We start from the raw sequence: 7,663 nt of genomic DNA on the forward strand, positions 1-7,663 counted from the left end.
AAGTTTCAATTGTGATGTGGAAACTAATGGACAAGACACTATCTTACTAAGATTATGAAATGTATACTAAGAAACGATATCATCTCCTACAAATATTGATAGCTATGTACATGTAGCTAAGTAGGGAATTATCGCAATTCATAGGTGGAATGTGAAGGAGTATATTGGTGAGGGGGGACAAATACATTGATCAAGGGCATTGCCACCTTGATCCAAATATGCAAGGAAAGGTTTGAGGCAATCAATAGAGAAAAACTTCATATCAAGTAACTTTGACCATCGAGGGAGGTAGCATGAAATTCTTGGTAAAATAAAGTGGGAAAAAGTAAGAGTGGCAAGAGTGAAGGGCAAAAAAGGGAGGGAAATAAAATAAGAGTGCAAGTGCATGTGGGCATTTCCTCCTACTATATGACCTCGTGGTGGAGGCATTTTTGGATGCAAATCATAAAGTAAATAGCTTTTTGGTGGGTTGGACTATCAACAAAAAAGAGAATCCAACTCTCCAGTATAGCAATCCCTCTAAGGAGGAAATGTTAATAGAGTTACTTGACAAAAGACCACAATGTGTGTGGCCCTACCTTCTAGTATAGTGTGCTTTTAGATGCAAAGGAGAAATATATGATTTGAAAAGTGCATTGGGCTATTTGTAGGATGAACCCAGTAATGCCACTTTGTAATGCACAATTGAATTAAATTTCTTCAAAGCAATACACTTCACAAAAAGAGAGTCCAAATCTACACTGTAGAAGTACCTTTGAGAGGTAGTGTTAATAATTGGGTAATGTGAAAAACGAGGGTTGTTAACAAGGCTAGTACTTTTGCATGCTCCAAGTTGTTGATTTTTCTCCACCCATGCTCGTGTTTCTACCCGATGACTATCTCCCTTCCTATTGCATGTCTACCCCTGATTTTTGCTTAGCCTTCCACTGTTGCTACATTGCAAGGATAGTTGCTTCGTTCTCTATTGTGGGGCTACCTTTTGTTGGAATCAGGGTGAGAGAGAGATCGATCACACAATGGAGACAATCATGAGGCAATGGAAGTGATGTTGATTGATACGAATCACAACAAGTACATAGCCTCATTTATAGGCTAGGCAAGCCTTATCTTCCCACACACGACACCTCATAGATGAGGTCATACACACAAGAATCTAGATCCTATAATCTAGGAGAGGAATCTTACATGACACTGCCACCAGAGGTGGCACCTACACCTACTAGCACACATGTGGTCACACCACACTAACATACTAGGACTCCGAGATATCCAACAAACCCCCTTTGGAGCTAGGGTGAGAAACAATGACATCTCTAGACTGTGCATCCCATGCAATCTCAGAGGCTAATGTTTGTGCATAATTCAGAGGTTGAACCAAGCACTCTCATGGCTTAGGTGTCAACATGATCAGAGACTCTGAGCATGGATGCATGACTAACTCATAGGTCTAGGGACTACACCAAGATCCTGGAACTCGGCCATGCCTGATAGATGGAAAGAACATAAACCCCCCCTCTCTCCTAACTGGATACATGGAAATAAGTGGAGCCTTTTATGAAATAAGGCACACACAAAATGAAAGACAATTATTACATCATTTTAGGGGGACTACCCAAGGCAAAGTACCTATCACACATGACTCTAGAAATACATTCATTTTATGCATAGCAAAGGCAGAGAACCCGACACACAGAAATAAATGTAGATCTCTCTAAATGAGAGATGTCCTCTGCACAATTGTTGCATACAGGTGTATGCACATCTTGAATCCGAGTGTCGATGCAAATCTTGGCATGAATGCCCTTGAAGAATATGTCGGTGAGTGTAGCAATCATAGCATGACTCTTAAAATTGAGAATGAATCCCTCCTCAACGAAAGAGATGTCGATGAAGTTTTGTGGTGTTGTCACCATTGCTGATTCCCAAAGATTATGAAGAAAACTCACTATGCACTCCATGGTGAAGTTATTGACCAGAATGTCAATTGTTTCAGCACCTTTGTGGAGGAGATTGATGTCCCCCAAAAACTCTATGATTTGAACTCAGCAGAAGAGGTGAATATCCTTAGCTTTCTTTTTCGCTTCTTTTAATCACGTACTTCTTAAAGTCTACTTGTTTTCATGAAGCCAATGCCATAGTAGGCACTTTCGAGGACATATGCTCTCTCTAATGACTTAATAGTCAAGTGATGTAAATTTAATTCCATTGCAATTTAAAGTAACTGTGAAATTTAATTGCATAGACTTATGTGTTTTCTAAAGTAACTGTAATAGACAAGAAATGAAACTACAGTTCCACAAAGACTTTTTAGTTCTCTAATGTAAAGTTGTAAAAGACAAGAGAGACAAAGATGACATCTTCTAGACTGAGCTAATGGAAGGTGTTTTTAAAACCATATGGCTTTGAGTTATATGATCTACTTTTTGTACAAATGTGTTATGCTTTTTTTTAAATGTACTCTAGTTTTTTTTTTCTAATTTGATTTTTTAAAATCTTACTTTTTGTCTCTTTTAACAACATGAAGTCCTCTTTTTTTAATGTACTCTAGTTTTAATAACATGTCACGTCATTTTTTCTAATTTGATTTTTTAAAATCTTACTTTTTGACTCAAAGTTTTGTTTTATAAGAGCCTCTTTTTTTTAAATGCTTTATCCAAAATTATCTCACAAAATGAATTTGGAGAGTGCACTAGTCCAAAATTAATGAAATAGGTGTTAAGAGTGATACACAGTATGTCTGCCAGACCTTCTCGAGATGAGAAAGGAAAGGCTCCGACGGAACCGGAGTCTAGTGTCCATACGGTCGGAGCCTAGGAGGGCTAAAGTACCTAATATTGCCAATTATAGGCCGGAAAAGTATTCTGCTCGGATGAATGACCGTAGTTTTGATGTCATTGAGACCGAGTTTGTCCAGAGTCTATGGCCTAAGGCTCATGTGTTAAAACCCGGGGAAAACGAAAAGGATGACCTAGCATCCAGAAAAGGCCAAACTTATGCAAGATATACCATAAGGGATGGTATGCTGAAAAGAAATGGCAAGGTAGTAGTACCTAATCAGAATGATCTCAGGCAGAGAGTCATTCAACAGTGCCATGATAGCCCATGTGCGGGACATCCAGGAATCGAGAAGACATGATCTCGTGAAGCGAGATTTCTTTTGGCCAAAGATGAAAAAGCATATTCATGAATATGTGACACGTTGTTTTTGTGTCAGGTAAGTAAATGGTCTGCCTCTATCGGAAGCTACCTGGGAATCCATATACCAGTTACAAAGAGCATTCCCAGATTTCATGATCGAGGACGCTGATGTTTGAAGAGGGAAGGAATGTTACGCTCTAGCTGAGGTGGCATGACCTCGGAAGAATCAGTCAACATTTCCCTTAAGAATCTACGTTTGTAATATATTTGTTTGGGCTTCATGTAAATGATCGGGAGGGAATTAATGTCAAGGTCCTAGGTGAGGGCTGATAGCACCAGACTAGGTGGATTTAAGGCTAAGGGCCTAATGCAAGAAATGTGCTTAGGGGAAAAGGATTTCAAAGTATCCCAAGAGAGGGGTAAAAAAAAGATGCATTAGGAAAGGCCCTATAATGATGGTATGTGGCATCTAGATCCATCTAGGGAGATGGGGCTTGTTGGAGTTAGTGAGAGAATGAGAAGGGACCTTCATGTATGTTTCACATTTTGATTTTCTCTGTGTGTACTCTCACGCTCCAGCAAGGTTGGCTGGGTGGAAAGTTATGGTGCTAGCTCCCGTGATTATCAGTAGTTAGTTGAGATTCTGTAACATGATACTCGGCATACAGTGGTTCCGGGAGCATGCACCCATCCCAGATTGGCGACGGGACACGTTTACCATCGTGGACGGTCTACCTGAGCCGGTCATCATCAAAGGGGACTGGGGCATTCCTGGAATCCCGCTGATATCATATCTATAGGCTCGCCGAGCAATCCGCAAAGGGACCGAATGTGCGATGATTTACATCAGTACTCACCAAGGGGTTACACCACATGTGACTCCTCTGGCACAGAAGATGGCAAAGCTTCTCACAGGTTATCAGGACATTATGTTACGGGATGATCTTCCGCCATAGCTCCCTCCAGTTCGGTCGAGGACCACAAAATAGAACTTCTTCCAGGGTCCGACCCACCCAGCAAGTTCCCCTATCGGCTTTCCAAAGCCTTGGAGGGCGAGATGGAACAACAACTCTTGCAGCTTTTGCGAGCAGGGTATATTCGGCCCTCATCATCTCCGTTTGCTGCACCTATTTTGTTTGTTCAAAAGAAAGATAAATCGGCACGTTTGTGTGTTGATTACAGGGCACTGAACAAACTTACCATCAAGAACAACTTTCCTATGCCGTGCATCGAGTGCATCTTAGAGCGGCTGCACAGGGCCAAGTTCTTCTCCAAGATAGATCTCAAGAGTGGATACCATCAAGTCTGCATCTGTAAAGCCGACATTCCCAAGACAGCTTTTCGGACGGAGCGTGGTCACTATGAGTTCTTAGTCATGCCATTTGGGCTGAAGAATGCACCCCCTACATTCAACAAGATGATGTCCCTCATTTTTGCAAAACATGTTGGTAAGTGTTTGTTCGTGTTTTTGGACGACATCCTCATTTTTTCTGCTACTGTAGAGTAGCACAAGATCGATGTGAAGAAGGTGTTGGACCTGTTACAGGCCAACCAATTGTACCTCAATGCGAAGAAAAGTGAATTTGGCCTGCTCGAGGTCCAGTATTTGGGGTATGTAATCAATGCCCATGGTATCAGCTTGGACCCCGAAAATGTTCAACCCATCATGGACTGGGAAGTACAAACCAATGCGCAGGAGGTAAGGTCCTTCATAGGCCTCTGCCAAGCATACAGCTCTCACATGGAGATGTTTGCCAGTTTGGCAACCCTGATCACAGATTTATTGAAAGGGGTCAAGACGAGGCGACAGAAAATTTCAGTCACAGATTTATTGAAAGGGGTCAAGACGAGGCGACAGAAAATGTTCAACCCATCATGGACTGGGAAGTACAAACCAATGCGCAGGAGGTAAGGTCCTTCATAGGCCTCTGCCAAGCATACAGCTCTCACATGGAGATGTTTGCCAGTTTGGCAACCCTGATCACAGATTTATTGAAAGGGGTCAAGACGAGACGACAGAAAATTTCAGTCAGAGGACCCACTTTGGAAGCATTTCATGCACTAAAGCAACTTGCCACATCCACGCCTGTGCTCAAGATGGCATCTTGGGAAGAACCGTTTGGCGTTATTACCGATGCCAGTTATTTCGCGATTGGTGCAGTTTTCTAGCAGGACACCAGACCAGGGGCCTACTACAGTCGGAAGCTGAATCCCGCTGAGCGAAATTATTCAATTTATGACAAAGAACTTTTGGCAGTCATCACGGCCCTTAAGCATTGGAAGCATTTTCTTTACGGCCGAGATTTTCTTGTCAAAACTGATCATCAAGCGCTAAAGTGGTTACAGACGATGCCTAGTGCACATTGGAACGACCGACAGGCCCATTGGAGTCAGACTTTCCAGCAATTTGGAGGCATGATCGAGTATCTCCCCGGCAAGAATAATCCGGTCGCTGATGCACTTAGCCACAAGAACGCACCGTCCAGACAATCCAAAGCCAGAGTGTGTTGGATATTCAAGGTAAGGACTTGGTCTTCACGAAGACAAAGTATGCAGATTCCAAGGAGCTTGGGACCCCTTACCGCCTAGCCAGCACGATAGAACCAGGGCACTATGCTCTGAAAGACGGCTGGTTGTTTTTCAAGAACAGGTTATGCATTATTCCAGAAAAGCGGCCAGATCTCCTCCATGATGCCCATGACTATTTTGCCGGAGAGCATCGTGGGATGAATGGAACTTTGGAGAAGCTGGAGCGACTATTTTTTTGGCCTCGTATGCATAGGGATGTTTATACTTATGTTCAGGAGTGTAAGATTTGTCAGAAAGTGAAAGCCACCCATAAGAAACAGGCACGATTGCTCATGCCACTGCCGATTCCAGATGGGCCATTTCAGGACATCTCCGTGGACTTTGTAGATCCCCTACCGGCATCGAAGGGAGCTCGGAATACCATGTGCTTTACCACCATTGATCAGTTCAGCAAGTTCGTCATGCTCATTCCTTGTCGACAAACGGCCACAATAGAAGACGTCGCCCGCCTGTTCATCCGGCATTGGTACCTGATTGGTGGCATTCCTCGCACCATCACATCTGATCGGGATACTAAGTTCACATCACAGTTCTGGAGGGCTCTCTTTGAGAACTTCGGAACTAAGTTGCAGCTGTCCAGTGCATTCCATCCGCAATCAAACTTACAAACAGAAAACTACAACGGTTTGGCTTTTGATGTTCTCAAATCATATTGTCATGATACTCAGTTTTTATGGGAACATTACTTACCATTGGTGCAGGCTATCTTGAACGACACCCATTCATCTAGCATTGGCAGGACTCCGTATGAGGCAGCCTTTGGAAAGAGGTTTTCATCCCTCTTGACATGGGCGGTCTTCTATCAGTGGAGGCCAACAAGACCACAGAATCCATGGTAGATATTATCGAGTCAGTGAAGGACAGGTTAGCCAAAGCACAAGAGACGTACACCCGCCAAGCCAACAAGTCCATACGAGACGTGCAGTATAAAGTCGGGGATTGGGTTTACCTTCGCATCATCACGTAGCGGTTGAAGCAAGTTGGCAAGCATTGTCCGAAGCTGTCCTTCTGCAGTTTCGGCCCATTTCCCATCATTCAAAAAATCAACGACATCTCTATGCGATTGAAGCTGCCAGACAGTTGGACCATGCATCCCACTTTTCATGTGGCGTGGTTGAAACCCTACTTCGGTGCTTCACGAGTGCAGTACCAGATGAGCAGTAGCCCGAGGTCGTGGATGAAGCAGAGGTCATTGAACCAGAGCAGATCCTTCTCCACAAATGGAAGCACCCGGAGACAGGATTCGACAGTTCTATACAAAGTTCCGGGATCGCGGCACACATGAGGCGGTATGGCTAGACAAAGACTTCTTCAAGGAGTACCCGCAGCTTTTGTCGGACTACTTGGAGGCTATGCAGCTGCCGCCAAGTTAAGGAGGGGATGTCACATGCACCCCTGCACTTGGGTGCATGGTGACATGTCTGGCTCACTAACGTGCACTATACATCCCGATAGGAACAATTTTGTGGTATGCCGTTGCCCCCTTGTGAGCCCTAGTCCAGGGACGAGTCAAGCACGACTACCTAGATCATTTCCCCAGCCATAGGGTCAGGTTCAGTCCCTGGTATCCACTGAAGAACTGATTAGGGTTAGTTTAGGGTCAAGCCTAGGTTAGTGGTAGATTCGGAGGGATTTTCAGAGGCCTTAATGGAGGATTTCGGCCAGGCACCTGAAGAGGAAAAGGGAGGCAGGGCCAAGGGCCAAGGGATGAGACCCTGGCCGACCAGTTCTGGAAGGTCGGCTGATGCTGACCGACCAGATCTGGCCGACTGCCTACCCTGGGGGCCTATATAACAGCCCCCCCCAGGCTCATTCTCACATATCTCTTTCCAGCCAGCTTCGGTGCAGCTCCTCCTCAGCCTCTTCCCCAGCAGACCTCTCTGGGACAACAGTCCAGGCAGAATTCAGTCCATCCTCGGGGGCAGAAACAGGCCAG

At 44.4% G+C, this 7,663-nt stretch overlaps 1 pseudogene; it reads left to right on the forward strand.

The window, feature by feature from the left end:
- The first annotated feature begins 3,974 nt into the window (after positions 1–3,974).
- On the forward strand, positions 3,975–7,100 carry LOC147879961 (uncharacterized; annotated as a pseudogene).
- Positions 7,101–7,663: the final 563 nt, after the last annotated feature.

The sequence above is a fragment of the Dipteris shenzhenensis genome, chromosome 33, assembly GCF_047967505.1.
Source record: "Dipteris shenzhenensis isolate YYH24624 ecotype China chromosome 33, Dip_SZ_1.0, whole genome shotgun sequence".
In the NCBI taxonomy this organism is placed as follows: Eukaryota; Viridiplantae; Streptophyta; class Polypodiopsida; order Gleicheniales; family Dipteridaceae; genus Dipteris; species Dipteris shenzhenensis.